Source organism: Balaenoptera ricei, chromosome 4 (assembly GCF_028023285.1).
Source record: "Balaenoptera ricei isolate mBalRic1 chromosome 4, mBalRic1.hap2, whole genome shotgun sequence".
Lineage (NCBI taxonomy): Eukaryota > Metazoa > Chordata > Mammalia > Artiodactyla > Balaenopteridae > Balaenoptera > Balaenoptera ricei.
The window spans coordinates 69,342,079-69,362,916 of NC_082642.1; the positions used below are offsets into that span (position 1 = coordinate 69,342,079).

Genomic DNA, 20,838 nt, shown 5'->3' on the forward strand with positions numbered 1-20,838 from the left:
TATTGTTTGTTGAACTCATCATGTGACAGGCTCTGGTCATTACATTCTATTTCATTTAATCTTCACAATGCAATTATTGCCATTTTACCAGAGAAAATTGATGGAAGAGAGGATAAGTAACTTACTCAGAGTCACACTGAAAGTAACCCATGGAGCAAAAATTTAATCCAAGTTTGTGAACCACCAATGCCCATGCTCCTTCAGGCAAAATTTTGCTCTGTTGCAAATGCATATTTTTGTGTTGTGTTAGTTTCCTAGAGATGCCATAACAAATACCATGGCAGGATGGCTTAAAACAGAAATTTATTCTCTCAGTCTGGAGGAAAGAATTCCAAAAACAGGTTGTTGGCAGAGTTGATCCCTACTGGAGGCCCTGAGAGAGAATCTGTCCCATGCCTCTCTCCTACCTTCTGGTGGTTCTGACAATCCTTGGCATAGGTCCTGGCTTGTAGATGCATCACTGTAAGCTCTGTCTCTGTCTGCACATGACATTATCTCTGTGTCTAAATTTCTCTCTTCTATAAGGTCACCAGTCATTGGGTTTAGGGTCCACCCTTATCCAGTATGACTTCGATTTTTCTTTATTACATCTATAAAGACCCTGTTTCCCAATAAGGTCATGTTCACAGGTATTGCGGGTAAGGACTTCAACATATCTTTTGGGTGGAAACAATTCAATCTACAACATGTCTAGATAGAGGAAAATGTATAATGCTCATATACTCATTTGTATTTAGATACAGATAACCTGGAACAGCAAGACAGCTTATAGGTACCAGATGTTTTTATTAAGTCAAAAATAGATTTTGATAATTAACATTCTAATTAACCTGTGTCTATGAAGTCATCATAAATATACTGCAGTTGCCAATGATAAGAGCATGGACCCAAATTGTTTCTCAGTTATTTGCAAGCACCAAAAGTTAATCCTAAATATTAAGTACTTACAATTATTGAATTATTATCTCGGAAACAACTACAATGTGTTCCCTAATTTAAACATAACTATATTTTAACATGAAATTCGTTATCATTTTTTTTTTTTTTAATGAAGCTGCTTTTCTTTCTTTCTTTTTTTTTTTTTTAATTTAGGGAAGGCTCTTTTATTTATTTATTTATTTTTATACTTATTTTTGGCTGTGTTGGGTCTTCGTTTTTGTGCGAGGGCTTCCTCTAGTTGCGGCAAGCGGGGGCCACTCTTCATCGCGGTGCGCGGGCCTTTTCACTATCGCGGCCTCTCTTGTTGTGGAGCACAGGCTCCAGACACGCAGGCTCAGTAGTTGTGGCTCACGGGCCTAGTTGCTCCGCGGCATGTGGGATCTTCCCAGACCAGGGCTCGAACCCGTGTCCCCTGAACTAGCAGGCAGATTCTCAACCACTGCGCCACCAGGGAAGCCCTCGTTATCATTTTTAAGAAAGTCCATTTCTTTATAGATAATTGCCCTTGAAGAGTGGCTTAAAATTCATGGCTTCCAATTGTCGTTAAATTGATTTTATTTGGGTGTTATATCTGCTTTCTTTAAATAAACCAGCATGTAAAAAGCCTTCGAAAACACAAATATGCATATGTGGATAAAAATTTGATTCATCAGCCACTGCAGATCTATAGCCATTCATTTCTCTTTTTTCTTAAAAAATGTTTTAATTGTGATCAAAAACACATAACATAGAACTGACCATCTTAGCGATTTTTAAATGTACATTTCAATAGTGTTAAATATGTTCACACTGTTGTTCAACAGATCTCTCGATTTTTTTCATCTTGCAAAACTGAAACTCTATATCCATTGAAAAACTACCCATTTCTCCCCCTTGGCAACCACCATTCTACTTTATGTTTCTGAGTTTTATTACTCTAGATACTTCATGTAAGTGGCACTATATGGTATTTGTCATTTTGTGACTGACCTATATCACTTATCATAAAGTCCTCAAGGTGCTTTCATGCTGCAGCATGTGACAGGGCTTCCTTCTTTTTTAAAGGCTCAATAATATTCCATTGTGTGTACATATTACATTTTCTTTATCCATTCTGATGGGCATTTGGATTGCTTCTATCTCTTGACTATTGTGAATAGTGCTGCTCTGAATATGGATGTGCAAATATCTCTGTGAATTATCTGATATGTGCATATACATTACCTAAATTTTAATCTAAGGATGTTCTAAACTTTCTTATTGATTAAAATAAGCCAAGACACAACTGTGATTAGGATGTTCTCTGTCCTTGTGGGACTCTGCTGCCTCAACACAGTGCATTTCAATGTATGCTTCTACTCTCTCCCACATTGAAGGATAGCTAAACTTTGCCTCATTAGCTTAAAACCTTGGAATATAGCAATTTCCATAAAAAGTTTAAAAGTGTAATGGGGCTGCAAATGCAACAACAAAAATCTGTGTATCACCCAGGCACTTACCTTGTCAAAAGATGTGTAGAAACCTTTACTGATCCAATCAACATTCAGTACATGTTTATTGAAGGCCTACTATGGTTTAGACTCTATTCTTTGGGAACAGAACAATGAGTAAATCAGGAAATAAAAAATCTACCCTTCTGGAGCTTATGTTTCAGTAAGATAAGTAAGTATATATCATGGTGATGATGATGATGATGATGATATGCCTGTTTGTGTATTATATGACACTGCGAAATACTTACTAATGAGAAAAATAAAGTAAGGAGAGAGAATAAGAAGTATTGGGGGCATAATTGTATGTAAGATAGCTTAGAAATGTTTAACTTGGGTAAAAATCTAAAGGAGGCCAAGGAGTGAACCTTGCGGTGATCTAAGAGAAGAGCATTCCAGCAAGTGAAAGGAGCAAGTGCAAGGGCCCTGTGGTAAGAAAAGCGTAGTGAGGAGGTCACTGTGATTCAAAAGGAGGGTGGGAAGAGAGTGGAAACAAATCAAGTCAGGGAAGTCATGGAACTTGTATATCATTTTTAATGCTCTAACTTGTACTCTGAGAGAAATGGGAAACCACTGTGGGCTTGTGATCAGAGTAGTGACACTCTCTGCCGTATGCTTTTGCAAAATCCCTCTGGCTGCTGTATTGATCAGAGCCACCTTAAAAGATGGTCAGTCTAAATTATTGATGTGTGGATTATTATTTCTTTAATGAAGGAAAAGGAAACATTTTGACACATGAGACTTAGTCCAATAAAATACTTTCTGCTGGAGGAATTTCAACATAGATCACCAAATATGTTTTACATGCCCACTTTATGTAAGGAATTGATCAAGGTGTTGGGACTACTAGGTAAATGACATCATCTTCCTTCAAGAAACTCATAGTTTAACTGTAATACAAATTCACTTTGATAATAGAAATAAAAATAAGTATTATGGGAATTTGGAAGAAGAAACATTTAATTTAGATTGTGGCGATCTGGGTTAGCTCCATAGATGGGAATATGTTTGACTTGGTTCTTGAAGGAATAATAGAAAATTGGCAAGTTAAAAAGGTAGAGCAATAGCATTCCAAACCAAGGCCCCAAAATGCCTTGCACTGTAGGTACTAAAAATGTACAAATACTGTAATCATGAATGTCTTTGTTTCAAGGGAAAATGTCTCACTTTACCCAACCACCCTTCCTCCCTCCCCAATATATTTATGTGGTCTTTGTACTTTTAAAGGATTTCCAACATACTACTGAGAATATGTGTTGAATATTTGCTTTTTGTGGAAAAACTCAAAGACTTTCCTTTAAGTAACCTCTTTGCCTTTCTGGGACCTAGTAGGTATAGGAAGAGGCAAATGTTTGGGTTGATGAAGAACAAGGATTCGTTTTTCACACTTCATCTTTCTCTGTCTTTTTACTTCCTCTCTCCTTTCACTCACTTTCTTTGTCTATGCTATTTTGTCTGACTTTCTCCTCTCACCCCAGAATTCATTCCATGACCCCAATGTAACACATAAATGTATGTTATTATTTATGTTTATAAATGACTTAATTCCTTTTTAACAAAGTAAACATTTTATAAATTCTCAAATTAAAAAAAAATTTGTAAGTATTCTCATTAATTTTGTTTCCTGTGATTTAGTAGTCCTGGGCAGGAAAAAATTTCTCAACTTAGTTATATTATAGGTTATATGTGTTATTGATACTTGGCTGAATGAAGTTCATTTTCAAGATGATTTAAATTTTGGTCTACTCCTTTCTTGTTTTAATGATTTTTGCTAGGAATTCATAAAAGTGCTGTGAATTTGCTTTACCTTTATTACACAGCAGCTCTTGAGTATATAATGTGAACTTCAAGAGCTGTTTGTTCATTTAGTGACTTTTGGAAATAAGTGTTCTGTTTTTAAATTTACTGTTTAGAGGAAAAATACCTAAGGAAGTTTTGAGATTATTTCTAGTTATGAAGAGAGACTGTTAAGGGATGACATTTGCCCTTGAGAGCTGCTACAGAAATGGGTTCATCTAGTTAACCTTCATCCGAATTGCCATCCTCTATCCTATGAAACAACTGGTGAAGGAGAAAATGTTAATTAGGAAGCTTTTCAAGATTACTTTTTTCATTTTCAGAAAGTGAAGTGTTCGTCACTTTCCATGTTAAATAAGGTTCCTCGCTTGGCAACATAGGCTTTGCTGCAGTAATTGTGTGCTCACAGCGAATGCTTGATGGTGGAAAAGACAAGTGCAAAAAGCAATTTTTGCAACAGCCAACCAGAACAGCCTGTTCTGTTCCCAATAAATTAATGGATTTAACCTTGCCAGCTGTAGCGGTGTTATTATGCAAATATTCTCTGAGTATTATGAAAGCCAACTGATTCTCTCTAGAGAAAGTTGTTTCTTTCTTCCTGAAAATTCTAAGTGACTAGATAATTGACACATTGTATAACCATGTTAAGTGAAGGAAAAAAAAATATTTTCAGTAAATATACTGAGTTTCATTTTACGTTCCAATGTTTTCAGCAACTTACTGAGGCTTTTACTTAGAACAGTATTATTTAGCACAGTGAATTCAAGTGTCCAAAGACAACCTCCTAGAAAAAGAAGGAATGAAAAATATTGTATGCTTCTTTACTTTGTATTTTGCTGATTTTAATTCAGGGATAAATTAAAATTTCCTTTAATGTAATTCAAGTGCAGTGGTCTGGTCATGCTGAATATCTTCAAAGCAATGTATTTGCATTCTGATTCATGATGGACTAGAGAATTGTGCACTAATTATTTGATGGAGTTGAGAGCCGCTTTGGTTTTTAAAGCTGATCTTAGATTTATGCCACATATAAAACACTTACAGTTGAAAGTTCACTCTCAGTAATTGACTAATTGTGAAGATCACTCAAAGTGCTCTTCACTGGATTGAAGTTCCATGGCTAATGAAATCTTTGATGATTTAAAAATATTTAAAAAGAGAAAGTATAAGAGTGGGAACAGTGGTGGCTTCATTGTGATAAGGCTCTAGTTATTTGATGGGGAAAAGGGTGATCTTGGGAATTAGTTCAACCATTTTATATGAACAATTTGCATATATTATTTTTGGTTTTGTCATAGCCAGTATTCACCTTATGTGAGCTTTATATTATTAGGTCATATAAAATCAGTTTTTTTTTTTTTTTTTAATTTTATTTATTTATTTATGGCTGTGTTGGGTCTTCGTTTCTGGGCGAGGGCTTTCTCTAATTGCGGCAAGCGGGGGCCACTCTTCATCGCGGTGCGCGGGCCCCTCACTATCGTGACCTCTCTTGTTGCGGAGCACAGGCTCCAGACGCGCAGGCTCAGTAGTTGTGGCTCACGGGCCCAGCTGCTTCGCGGCATGTGGGATCCTCCCAGACCAGGGCCCGAACCCGTGTCCCCTGCGTTGGCAGGCAGACCCTCAACCACTGCGCCACCAGGGAAGCCCTAAAATCAGTTTTTAAAAAGTAAACCCCAAAGTGTTTTGTAAGCCATTACAGACACATATGCAGATACTAAAGATTATAATAACTGCAGTTATATAATTGAAAGACTACTAGATTTGAAATCTGAAGTCCTAGACTTTTGTACTTTGGTTTTTTTAACCTCTTAAAGATCTTATCTTTGTCTGTAAGTAACAATGTCTGAAAGTAGATTAAATGAGACAATATATGTAGAAGAGCCTTATAAACTTTAAATCACAAGATAAATATATTATTATTCTTTAATGATGTTAATCTATATTTATGTTATTATCTTTCAGTAAAGTATTTACAAGTCAGCATTTCACCTCAAGTTAATAATTCTTATATTTGCATTCTAAACAAAATGTTTTGAAATTTTTATATTTCAGTTTTAAATTTGTTATCAAGTATTAAGTCATTATAGAAAAATATTTGTAAAAACTAACAATCATATTTAATAAGTATAACACTGCCATTATTTTTTAAAAACTCTGGTGTATATAATTATATTCATCAAAATTCTTGATTTGCGATGTAGTCATTATTTGTCATGTATGCCTTTTATGCTAGCTATCTATCCATCCATTCTTTTTTCCTATGTTTTTATAATACCTTTGTACCCACTATTCAACTTTTTTCTATGTAAATGCTTCTCCTCTATTATATCTCTCTGTCTTCCCCTAGTTCTGCAGTGACCCTATCCTGAAATGGGCATTTGTCATTTCTTCTCTTTCAACCCTCATGATTTGACACATATGTTTGTGTCCTTAAACAATATATTGTTTAGTTTTGCAGGCTTTTGAGCTTTATGATCCAATGTTGAATTTTCTCTCTTGGAACTTTTAAAATTCAACATTATATTACTTTGTCATTCATATCATAGTCATAATTAATGTAATTATACATAACATACATTACATTATACATACTGTTATTAATTAATTTTCACAGCTGAATTATTTTTCATCATGTGAATGTATCCTTATTGATTTAGCTTTTCTCCTGTTGATGACATTTGGTTTCTTATCTTTTATATATATATATATATTTTTTTTGGTTTCTTTTCTTTTGTATTTCTAATATAGATAGTACTTATATACAGTCAGTTCTCATTATTCATGGTTGTTATGTTTTATAAAGTTGACTAGAACACTGAATTAGCCAATACTAAATCATTGCCCCTAAAAGAAATACAGGGTTAGGTTCCTGGGAGCCTTTGGTCACATTTTCCTAATCAATCAGTATATAACCTCGTTTTATGTGTGTTTCTGTTTAAAGACACCTTATGTGATGTATATTGTTGATTCGTTAACATTGAACTCATGTCCAACAGCACTATAACTCATGACTTACTGAAGCTTATCTAACACGTGTATTTTCTCCGTAAGGCATATTACAGCTTCTTGCACTTAGAAACACCAGACAGCACTTCAGCACTACACTTGGGGGCCATTATAGAGAGCAAAATCACACACAAACAAGAAGCACAAAAATGCAAAGTGTGTGGCACTAAATAGACCACAGAAAGGATGCTTGTTTATAGTATGAGAGCTGAAACAAGATGCAGAGGGACTCTTTATTCAACCTCAGCTGGGAATAGGATAGGATGTGTGCATAGGAAGGTGTAAATTTTTGCCACTCTGTGCATGCATTTATCTTTGAATGACAACAGAAGCACAGCAGGATACAAATGAATTTTAGAGAATAGAAAATTCTATTCTATTTAGAAAACACAAAATTCATGAATAATCATATGTCTTTTACTGAAGTGCTTCTCTCAAGCACTAGCTTGGTAAACGTCAGGTTCCTGAGCCCACCCGCTTAGATTTTGATTTAGTAGGTCTGCAGTGGGACCTGAGATTTTGGATTTCTAACTAGTTTGGGATGATGGTAATAATGCCAGTTCATGGAACACACTTTTCATAGCTATTTCTTAGTAAACAGATATAACAATTCTCTAAGGAATCTGCCTTCCTGAAATTGCCAGTTCAAAAACTGTGCTAAATTGCTGAGCTAAATATTAAAGTATTTACCATTATAATGGGGAAGACCAAGACATGAAGTTAAACTATCAAAATTTTTATTCAAAAATTTTTTTAGGTTGTGGCTAATGCAATCACCACACGTACACACAAAATATGTCATATTAACAATGGAAAAGAAGAGAAAGAATTATTATATGCAAATGATTCAATCACAGGCCTGGAAAACTAAAAATTGGTTAGAACAAATAAACAAGTAAAGTAAATAGATTCCGGGAAAAGTGTCCAAATATCCATACCTATTTTTTTTTTTACCATCATGAGCCTTTAAAAATTGAAATGGAAAAAAAATCTTATTCATAATAATGAAAAAAGTTATAAAACAGTTAAAAGCATTTTACACAAATGGTCCAGAATCACAAAGTTTACTTTATGATATTGTTAAAGAATAGAAAATTATGTGAATAATTATAGATGCTTAATGGTTATGAAGACATGCTGTATTTCTATATGGAGTGATTTAACACAAATTAAAATTGGTCCCAAATTATTAAGGTGACGTATCATCCCCTTTTTAAGGCTTAAGAAAGGCTTGGGAGGAGGAGAGATCAAGATGGCAGAATAGGAGGACACTGGGCTCACTTCCTCTCATTAACACATCAAAACTACAGCCATGTATAAAGTGACTCTCAGTGAAATCAACCTGGGGACCGGCAGAAGAGATCTTCTACAACCAAGCCTATAAAGAAAGATCCACAGGGAGTCTGGTAGGAAGGGAGGGGAAGTGGTCTGGTTGGGACCCACACACCTAGTGGAGGACAAAGAAGAGGAGAGGGATATCACAGGCTTGGGGATCCTTCGTGAAGAGTGATGGGTTTGAGCCAGATATTAGAACCCCATCTTTGGGGTCCAACATAGGGAAGATGAGCCCCCCCTTAGCTGTTTTGAAAACCAGTAGGAATTATCACAGGACTGTAAGAAACCCAGACTTTACTTTTGAAGTGCATGTACATGGTGCAGAGGAAGCAGATTGAAAACTTCCTGGGGCCCTGGTTAGCTTGCCAGGACCACCCTAGTGTGCCCCCCAGCCTGCACCAGGTTACTGCTCCAGCATCTCTTGCTCCGGTGCTGCTCCCCATTAAGGTGAAGGCTGCCATTGCCAATGACAGTTTGCACACTTGGAGGGAATGGACCTGGCTCTGCCTCTGACCAGGGCTGAGGCAGCCACTGCGAGCACTTGCTTTGGTGCACACACTCAGAATGGAGTGAGGCTAGCTCCAGGATGGAGACCACCATAATAGGAGCACCAGTCCCTACCCACACTCGGAAGGAAGTGCAGTTAGCTCCAGGGCAGAGACTACCATTAGCTGGAGTGCACGTACCAGTATAAAACTGGGAGGAGTGGGGCCAGCTCAGTGGTGTGGCACCAAACCCTCTGGCCCTGACCCAGCCTCTAAGCAAGACACACACCAGGGGAAAAGTGAAATCAGCACAGACATGCAGCCTCAAGCCCCTCAGTCCCTGGGCACAACTCCAACCAAGGCAGAGACTACCATTACACCCAGGAGAAACCCAACCTGTTCAGTGCTCCTGGTCCAGCCTCTTGGGCCCTAACCCCCCCTCCCATTAAGGTGATAATGGTCATCGAGCATAGGAGAGGCCCCAGTTTACACCTGGTTTTGGTGCTAACCCCTCTGACTCCAGCACTACCTCCCACCAAGGTGGTGGCTGTCAGCACCACCCAGGAAAGACACAGCTCATGCTAATTCAGATGCAGCTCTCCCACCAAAACCACTGGGCATGAGCAGATTGCATAGGGAAGCTACCATACAAGGACATGCCTTCAAGACTGGGAAATTAGGTGTCTGTTTTACTTTATTTCCTACAGATAAAAAAAGTTAAACAAAATGAGAAGACAGAGGAATATGTTTGAAACAAAGGAACAGAGAAAAAGCCCAATGAAACAGAGATAAATAATTCACTTGATAAAGAGTTGAAAGCGATAGTAATAAGAATGCTAACTGAACTGGGGAAAAGAATAAATTAACTCAGTGAGAATTTTAACAAACAAACAACTAGAAAATATAAAAAAGAACCAGTGAGAGATGAAGAATACAGTAACTGAAATGAAAAATACACTAGAGGGAATTAATAATAGTAGATTAAGGGATACAGAAGAATACATAAATAATCTGGAAGACAGAATACTAGAAATCACCCAATGGGAACAGCAAAAGAAAAACAAATATTTAAAAAATGAGAATAGATTAAGGGATCTCAGTACAACATCAAACATACTAACATTTACATTTATAGGGTACTAGAAGGAGAAGAAAGGAAAAAAGGGGTAGAAAGAGAGGGGATGGAAAAGATATTCCATGCAAATGGAAATTACAAAAGCTGGAGTAGCAATACTCAAATCAGCAATACTCAATACTCAAAATGGACTTTGAAACAAAATCTATAATAAAAGACAAAGAAAAAGATTATATAATGATAAAGGGATCAATACAAGAAGAGGATATAAAAAAAAAAAAAGAGTATATAACACTCATTAACATATATGCACCTAATACAGGAGCACCTTAGTATAGAAAGCAAATATTAACAGACATAAAGGGATAAACTGACAATAGTACAATAATAGTAAGAGACTTTAACACCCCACTTACATTAATGGACAGGTCATCTAGACAGAAAACCAATAAGAAACAGTGGCCTTAAGTCACACATTAGACAAGTTGGACTGACATATCTACAGGACATACCATCCAAAAACAGAATATACATTCTTTTCAAGTATACGTGGAATGATCTCTAGGATGGATCGCATGCTGAGACACAAAATAGGTCTCAACAAATTCAAGAGGATAGAAATTATATCAAGCATCTTTTCCGACCACAACAGTATGAAACTAGAAATCAATTACAGGAAGAAAAATGGGAAAAACACAAAATGTGGAGACTAAATAACATGCTACTAAAAAAACCAATGGGTCAACAAAGAAATTAAAGAAATTAGAAAATACTTTGAGACAAATGAAAACCACAACTTTCGAAAATCTATGGGATGTAACAAGCAGATCTAAAAAGGAAAGTTATAGCAATCCTCAACAACCAAGAAAAACCTCAAACAATCTAACCTAACATCTAAAGGAATTAGGAAAAGAATAAACAAAGCCCAAAGTCAGCAGAAGGAAGGAAGTATGAAGATCAGAGATGAAATAAATAAAATAGAGACCAAAAAACAATAGAAAGGATCAGTGAAACCGAGAGCTGTTGTTTTTTTTTTAATTTTTGCTTTCACTGCTTTTTAAAAATTATTTTCAGTTGTCATATAGTGACTTTACAATGGTATGTTAGTTTCAAGTGTACAGAAAAGTAATTCAGTTATATATCTATATATACATATATATATATTCTTTTTCAGATATTTTCCATTATAGGTTATTACAAGCTATTTAGTATAGTTCCCTGTGATATAAAGTAGGTCCTTGTTGTTTACCTATTTTATATATAGTAGTGTGTATATGTTAATCCCAAACTCCTAATTTATCTCCCCTCCACAATCCTGCTATCTCCTTTGGTAACCGTAAGTTTGTTTTCTGTGAGTGTGTTTCTGTTTTGTAAATAATTTTTTCTATCATTTTTTTAGATTCCACATATAAGTGATATGATATTTGTCTTTCTCTGTCTGACTTAATATGATAATCTCTAGGTCCATCCATGTTGCTGAAAAAATAAAAGAGCTGCTTTTTTGAAAAGATAAACAAAATTGATAAGCCTTTAGTAAGGCTCATTAAGAAAAAAGAGAGAGGACACAAATAAACAAAATAAAAATGGAAAGAGGATAAATTACAACTGATATCATAGACATACAAACAATCACTAGTGAATGCTATGAACAGGTATATGCCAACGAATTGGACAACCTAGAAGAAATGGATAAATTTCTAGAAACATATAATCTTTCAAGACTGAATCAGGAAGGAACAGATAATCTAAACAGACCAATTGCTAGTATTAAAGTTGAATTGATAATCAAAAACTCTCAACAAAAAAAGTCCAGGACTGAACACCTTCACAGGGCAATTCTCCCAAACATATAAAGAAGAGTTAATACCTATAAGGGTATTACAAAAATTCAAGAGGAGGGAATACTCCCAAATTCATTCTACAAGTCCATCATTACCTTGCTACCAAACCAGAAAAAGATACTACCAAAAAAAAAAAAAAAAAAAAATTACAGGCCAGTATCCCTGAAGAATTTAGACGCAAAAATTCTCAACAAAACATTAGCAAATCAAATTCAACCAAACAGTATATAAAAAGGGTCATATGCCATGATCAAGAGAGATTTATTCCAGGAGTGCAAAGATGGTTCAATATCTGCAAATTAATCAATATGATACGCCATATTGACAAAATGAAGGATAAAACTCACATGATCACTTAAATAGATGCAGAAAAGCATTTAATAAAATTCAACACCCATTCATGATAAAAAACTCTCAACAAAGTTGATACAGAGGGAATATATCTCATTATAACAAAGGCCATTTATGATGAACCCAATGTTAACATCATACTCAATGGTGAAAAACTTAAAGTTTTTCCTCTAAAATCTGGAACAAGACAAGAATGCATACTATTGCCATTTCTATTTAACATAGTGTTGGAAGTTCTAGCCATAGCAATCAGACAAGAAAAAGAAATAAGAAGCATCCAAATTGGATGGGAAGAATAAAACTGTCATTATGTGCGGATGAATGATACTATGTATTGAAAAAAACCTAAAGTCCCCAACAAAATACTATTAGAATTAATAAATGAATTCAGTAAAGTTTTAGGATACAAGACTAATATACAGAAATCTGTTGCTTTTCTGTACACTAATAATGAAATGTCAGAAAAAGGAAGCAAGAGACAATCCCATTTACAATCACATCAAAAAGAATAAAATACCTAGACATAAACTTAACCAAGGAGGTGAAAGATCTTTGTTCTGAAAATTTATAAGACATTGATGAAGGAAATTAAAGATGATACAAATAAATGAAAGATATTCCATGTTCATGGATTGGAAGAATTAATATTGTTAAGATGTCCATACTACCCAAAGCAATTATTACTCTCCCTATCAAAATACCATGAGTTTCTCAGAACTAGAACTAATAATCCTAAAATTTGTATCAAACCACAGAAGACCCTGAATAGCCAAAGCAATCTTGAGAAAAAAGAATAAAGCTAAGGGTCTTACGCTCCTTGACTTCAGGCTATACTACAGAGCTATAATAATCAAAACAGTAAGGATTCTGGAACAAAAATGACGCATAGATCAATGGAACAGTTTAGAGAGCCCAGAAATAAACCTATGCAAATATGGTCAATTAATGTACGGCAAAGGAGGAAAAAATAAAAAATGAGGAAAAGACAGTCTCTTCAATAAGTAGTGTTGGGAAAACTGGACAGTAACATGTAAAAGAAAGAAGTTAGAACATTTTTCTCACACCATATACAAAAGTAAACTCAAAGTGGATTAAAGACCAAATGTGAAACTGGAAACCATAAAATTTCTAGAAGAAAACATAAGCAATACACTCTTTTACATAAGCCTTAGCAATTCCTTTTTTGGCTCTCTCACCTCAGGCAAGGGAAACAAAAGCAAAAATAAACAAATGGGACCTAATTAACCTTAAAAGTTTTTGCATAACAAAGGAAACCATCAACAAAATGAAAAGACAAGCTACTGAATGGGAGAATATATTTGCAAATGATTTATCTGATAAAGAGTTAATATCTAAAATATATAAACAGCTCGTGCAATTCAATATAAGAAAAACAAACAACTTATTAAAAACTTGGCAGACCTAAGTAGACATTTTTTCAAAGAAGACATACAGATGGCCAACAAGCACACTAAAAGATGCTTAACATCACTACACATCGATGAAATGCAAATCAAAACCACAGTGAGATATCACCTCACATCTCTTAGAATGGCTCTTGTTAAAAAGGCAATAAATAATAAATGTTGGCAAGATGTGGAGAAAAAGGGACCCTCATGCACTGTTGGTGGGAATGTAAATCAGTATAACAATTATGGAAAACGCTATGGAGGTTCCTCAAAAAATTAAAAATAGAACTACTATATGATCTAGCAATTCTACTCTTGGGTATATATTTGAAGAAACTGAAAACACTAATTAGAAAAGATATATGTACCCCAATGTTCATAGCAGCATTATTTACACTAGCCAAGATATAGAAGCAGTCTAAGTGTTCATGAACAAATGAATGGATAAATAAACTGTGGTTTTATATACATATATATAAACCAAAATATTACTCGGCCATAAAAAAGAATGAAATTTTGCCATTTGCAACAACATGGGTGTACCTGGAGAGTATTATGCTTAGTGAAGTTAAGTCAGACAGAGGAAGACAAATACTGTATGTTTTCACTTATATGTGGAATCTAAAAACTAGAACGAATGAATATAACAAACTGGAAACAGATTCATTGATACAGAGAACAAACTGCTGGTAACCAGTTTGGAGAGGGGTGGAGGGAGGGAAAAGATAGGGGGAGTTAATTAAGAGATACAAACTACTAGGTATAAAATAAATAAGATACAAGGATGTAATGTACAGCACAGGGAAACTAACCAATATTTTATAATAACTTTAAATGGAATATAATTTATAAAAATATCAAATCACTATGTTGTACACCTAAATCTAATATTACATTGTAAATCAACTATACTTCAATAAAAATATGTTAATAAAAAAGGCATGGGAGTGTACAGTGGACTGTTTACATTGGTTACTTAAAGATGGTGGGACAGGAAGTGGTACAGAATGCTAACTATGCTTTATACATCTCTGTATTGAGTTGTTTCAATAAGCTTTTTACTTTTGTCAAAATGTAGTAGGAATTTTTTGTATGTGTGGACTTGGATGCAGATAGACTCTATACTTATCTGTGCTTATTCTTTACTTACTAGTTAGGTTGAGAAAGTCACTTCACCTGTCTAATCCTCAATTTCTGTATCTTTAAAGTGGGGATGATAATGATTATTCCCTTCATGTGGTTGATGTGAGGATTAAATGAGCTGTATGAAAATTCAAGAACATAAATAATTTGACAGAGTGTACACTCTTAGTAAGTGGAAATCATTCTGTCTTGGATAAAAGGGACCTTATTCTAATAGTGCTCCTTGCCCAGTCTGCTTATGTCTATTTAAGTTTCCCCCAGGAAGCTACGGTGTAGGGGAAAGGACTGTTTCGGGTCTTAAAGGCATGGTGCACTGAATTTAGTAAGTTTGAATGTAGGATTGTCACAATACTGCATAAATAATAATGTTTTAAAAAATAGGTGATAACCAAGCTGTTATTTAATCTTCATAAATTTTTATTATAGGCAGCCTGACATATTTACATCTGTGACCAATTATAAAATAATTGTTAAACCAGTCAAGCTGTCAGAGTTGAAATGTTGATATATCTTGAGTTACATGGGTACCTGTTTTTTGTTAATTTATCTAAAATGCATTATATTCCTGGCATATGACTAGAAATTTATTTTGGGAGAAGATGCAGTCTCTTAGTGCTTCCTGGTTGTCCAAAATGGCTTGATGAAATATGCACTTGGGATAGTGATTCTCATCTGTGAAATGCATGGAGATTGAAAGTACTTAATCTTCAGAGCATGACCACTGGCATATATATCATTTGACTTCATATTTTGATAGTGTGTTTTTGTTCATTTTCAAAATATCTCATTCTTGAAGCACACTAAAGAAGATAACCACATATTTCCTACTGAGGGATAATGTCACAATTTCAGTTCATAATTAAAAATTACTTCATAGCAATTCCTTTTACAATATTTCAAAGTGTTATTGAAATGTGTTTTGTTTCCTTTCAGTAGATTTAAATGCACTTTGATTTGCATCATCTGTGATAGATATTTAGCCTTACAGTTAATTTCCCATTTGAAAGCACCTCAACATTTGAAAGGGAATATGTTTCCTTTTTTAATTCAAGCTGCCAGATGTTAGGGAAACTCATGGATATGGAGTGTTCTGTGGTAGCTATCATTTGAGGATCTTTTGCCCTGTGTCTTCCCTTGTTTCATTTCCCAGGCATGTTCCAGTGTCTTTTTTCAAAATGGCACTCACTTCCATTCAGAAGGACACTACTTTAAGCGTATTTGTTTTTTATTTTTATTGTTTTGTTTCTTTGTGTGTTTTGACAGTTGTCTGAAAACAGATATTCGAGAAAGGACTCCTGATTTCACCCAAATATTACAGTTTTACAATATACTTGACCACCATTTTATGAAGAAATGTATCATTATTATAGCTTATTTTATTTTCCTTATTTTATTTTACATTTGGAAGTCTAAGCTCAACTGGTAATGTCTGCTTTTGGATATTTTGTACCATGTTCAAAATTGCTACCCTAAAGACTTAAAATGCATACAATAACATGCTACTTAGAAAATAGTATGATGATATTACCTGAATTTTGGTCATGAGATTTTAAAAAAAGAATGTGACAAACTGTGCAAATAAATTTTTCATTCACTGTTGAAATGTTTTTAAAATGACAAGACTAGATGCTGTGTGTACTAGTGAGGAAAAACAGACATAGAACTCACATATTCAAGGGTAGCCTCGTATATCTTACATTCTAATGGGGATACTAATATTAATCAGATAAAATCACACCAAAAAATAGGGGGGAGGGACAGTTTCCTTAAAGGATGGGTTGGACTTATTTAAGTGAGGGGAGGAGGAAAACGTATTTCAGGTAAAGGGTACAGAGTAAGTAGAAGGCACTGAGGGATTGAGGGCATGCTGAATGAATGGGCTCTGAGAGACAGAGGGGAAGCAAGGAGAGACGAGAGAGGTAAGCGGGGCCAGACAGTCTTACAGAAAATTAAAACTGTGACTCAAGGAGAACCAGTACTTGGGACATAGAACTCAATGACTGTTAGATTCCTTTTCAATGTCAGTAGCTACCCATAGTCAGTTAATCATTATCTGAGGTTTCCATGTGTAACACATACACACACACACCCTGCTACATATACAAATTTAAGACAAACTTTTACAATTATGTTGATGATTAAGAAGAGCAAAATTATTTTATATGGTATAAATTTAGATGTCCTCTAATTCATTCCTTTTTCTCCCTTAGAAACTTAACAAGAATTGTAGCTAGCCAGTCCAAGATGAACCTAAACATTACTTTTTATATTAAAATTTAACTATTTCTCCATGTTATCGACTATATGATTATAATTTGTATATCATAGTAGAATATTCATTTCCTTCATTTTAAACTAATGACTAATTTAAATTTTAAATATTGCCTGTAATTAATTTTCATAGCTAATAAAGAAATACTGAACATCTTACCAAGTTGAAGTTGAATAAGCTCTCCTATTACTGAACACAGTAATACCACGCATATTAGCAGCAGGACTTATCAGGCATTGGGGCTTCAGAATGCTTTCTATCATGGAATAGTTCTTCAGTTCCTTCTGAAAATAGCTCCTCACTGCTGTTCTTCTCCTTATTATTAGACGTAGTCTATATGTAGGATGTTTCAGTTCTAAAATTGAAGACAATTATTATCTTGATAATTGGGTATACTCCTGTGTGAACGTGCATACCATTTAAATCTCTCAGCATCAGCTTATTGACTTTTTTCAGGGTCATAATTAGAAGCACCATCAATAATCTCAGTACAACAAAATGCTGTGCATGGTGCAAAGGATTTATTCGCTGAGTTGAACCTTACAATAAGGGGAAAGCATAGTTAATAGGATGAGTACCTTTAGTGATATGAGAGCAGATTTAACGAGTAGGCTCATGATATTTACATGTCTTAATCATGTTATTTTTTTCTTTTATAGTGTGCTGACATGAGAAATCATTTTCTATTTTTTTTTTCTCAATAACGCTTTAATTTCTCCTCCCAGCTGGACACAGTGCTTAAAGTGGTCTCCACTACTCAGACACTACTTCCACATTTCTTCTTCTTTTTGGTGGTATCACGGTCCCTATCTCCAGGCTTGCCCACATTCTCCAGAGGAGCTTTGGCCTTCTTGTCCTTTTTCTTTTCCTTCTTGACCAACTGTGGAGCCACTGGAGATGTTTCTGTCGCTTTCATTTTCTTGCTTCCGATTTGGGGTTTTTACTGCTTTAGCAGCTGCCTGTGGGGCTTTTACTGCTTTGGCCATGACCTCTCTCTGGCAAGTAATATCTGGCAAGTCCAAAGCCATCATCAAAATACTGATGCTAGACAGAAGAACTCATCACTTACTGCTGCAGATTGACTCCCTCTAGAGACCCATGAGCCAGACTAGAAAGGGATAACTGTCTACTGCTCATTTTCTATTTTACATTCTGTATTTTATCATTGTGCAAACAAATATTTTAAAATATATTAAATTTCAATTATTTTATATATTCTACTTATTCTGGCATGCCTACTTGATGTTAGACTCAAAAAGAAGCCCAAAATATCCACTTAAATACAAAATTCAAGATAAATGACATTTAACCAAAGGTAAGAAATATAAAAATTGAACCTATTATAACCACATTATTTTCTCTAGTTTTCGTATACTTTATTTCAAAACTGTATATAATAAGGGTGTCAGGATAAGTTAAGAAGGAAAAAAAACTAATAAAAAATATAAAGAAGTACCAAATATTATATAAACCTTAGTTCCCTAATACAATTATAATTTATACATATTTATAGATTGGTATAGGTAGATATAGATTGTGTGTGTGTGTTTGTGCATAATTAAATATATTTCTTTTTAACATTTTTCAGCCATTTACTATTTCCTGAACTTTGGCCTGGTAATAAAAAAAGAAAAGAATGAGAAGAATGTAAGAAACTTCTACAAAAGAAAATGTTAGTTCAACTTGACAATTTTTAATCTTCCTTTAACACTTCATCATACTGTGCATGCAATTTAAAGTGAAAATGAGAATTCGTTTTTTTCAGAGCTATAGAGTGTTCAAAGCTTGGGTTGTTTAAAGTAGCTTTGGTTTTTAAGATTGTATTAGGGAGAGTTTTTAAAGAAACATTTATATTCATTTCAATTTTATTTTTTTTTAAATGGGATTTATTTATTTATTTATTTATGGCTGTGTTGGGTCTTCGTTTCTGTGCGAGGGCTTTCTCTAGTTGCGGCAATTGGGGGCCACTCTTCATCGCGGTGCGCAGGCCTCTCACTGTCGCGGCCTCTCGTTGTGGAGCACAGGCTCCAGACGCACAGGCTCAGTAATTGTGGCTCACGGGCCTAGTTGCTCCGAGGCATGTGGGATCTTCCCAGAACAGGGCTTGAACCCGTGTCCCCTGCATTGGCAGTCAGATTCTCAACCACTGTGCCACCAGGGAAGCCCTCATTTCAATTTTTAATTTAATTTTTATTAGGTTTCAATGCATTACATTTAGGGAACATATAGGTTTCAATTTTTTTTCTTTTTTTTCTCATATACAGGTACTTATTAAAAGAGGTTTCCCATTTCAGCCAATAATTTTGCATGTTAAAATCACACACCCTCCTTACACACAAAATTCTTTGTATATATTAGATTCTCATGTTTCTCTCTAATAATAGGACCTTGAAATCAAAAATGGTATTACTTATAAAGTTATAGAACCCACATTCTTTATGCTTTTAGAATTTGTGGAGAGTCAAGTGTGGTAACTAGTAAATATTACCTTTACCTGATCAACTGAAATTACAGATTAACTGTTTAAACACAACTAATGATTATTCAAAATTCTCAAAATAATGAGTAGCCATAGGCCCTTGCAAAATAACAGTTTACAAACATATAACTGCCATTAATAAGTTAAGCTCATCTATTCATTGAAATTATTTCTTCAGGTGTCTGTTAACCTTATTATAAAATTGAATTTAAGTTTGTAAGCTTCTTTGAGTAACTGCATGCAGTCATAATGAACACAATTGAATTTCTTTAAAATATTCAGATTTTTCAGTTGTTTCTAAGATCCTCACCTAGATTACTGAGTTTTTTTTTGTATTATTTAAGTAAAATAATCAAATTAAGCCATGTTTCTGTTTTTTATACTTTTCTAAGACTAATGTGGCAGATCACTGAAGAGAGGCTATCTCTCACGATTGTGTTCTATAGTTTGTAGATGGTATCTGGGCAGTCATATGTTGATTAAACGTGTGGTTCTTTTAAAATTCACTACATACTCCTGATCAAAGTTCTTTGAAAACTATGAATGGAACTTTATTTTCTTATCCTTGTAAGGAATCTGACTCAAACCAACAAGTATATCATGTTTAACAGTGAGAAATTAGGTAAATTCCTATTAAGCAGAAAAAAAGACAAGGGTTTTCTTGTCACCTGGCCACTGTGATAAAGTAGATCTTAGAAAAAAAGAATACTTTGCTTCCAGATTGTTATTCTTAGTTAAAGTATGTTGTTTTCTTCTCATTCTATAAATAATTCCTGGAGACAGTTCTTTGTGGGGAAAAAAATTAATTTTGGAGTTTGAATCCAGCACTAACTACTTAAACTTGTTTGAAGACAATTAACATGTTTTCAGAATTGTCATCTATAAATGGGTTACAGCATCAACAACAGAAATCTATGTCACAGAGTTGTTACAAGAACACGCTGAAGATGACATATGAAAGCACTTTATAAGTGGCAGGGCAATAATAGACTTGGTATAATTATTAACAGAAATAATGAAAACACAAAGCATATTATTTATTTTTCAATAATTATGCAATTGTTTTATTTCCCCTCATGCACTACACATTCTGCTTGCCCATATTATTTAGTATTCCTTCTAAACATGCTGCATTTTCTGCCCACTCTGCCTTGACATTTTTGTTAGTTTTTTTCCCTATGCCTGGATTGCCCTTTTTCTATTATCTCTGTTCATTAAAATAGTCCTCAGCCATCAA

The 20,838-nt window shown here is 34.6% G+C and overlaps 1 protein-coding gene and 1 non-coding gene across 8 annotated transcripts in view; one reads left to right on the forward strand and one right to left on the reverse strand.

Moving 5' to 3' along the window:
• NAALADL2 (N-acetylated alpha-linked acidic dipeptidase like 2) overlaps positions 1-20,838 on the forward strand; it is a 1,495,600-nt gene that overhangs the window by 241,453 nt on the left and 1,233,309 nt on the right. Inside the window, exon 1 of one of the 7 annotated variants that reach the window (XM_059922025.1) lies at positions 18,734-18,794. The exons of the other annotated variants lie outside the window; for them this stretch is intronic. The gene's annotated coding sequence lies outside the window, so the exon portion shown is untranslated. Of the gene's footprint in view, positions 1-18,733; positions 18,795-20,838 lie in introns of those variants that run through there. 7 annotated transcript variants of the gene reach the window in all.
• On the reverse strand, positions 18,126-18,254 carry LOC132365619 (small nucleolar RNA SNORA56). The gene has a single exon (XR_009503147.1). It is a non-coding gene; the product is annotated as a small nucleolar RNA SNORA56 (small nucleolar RNA).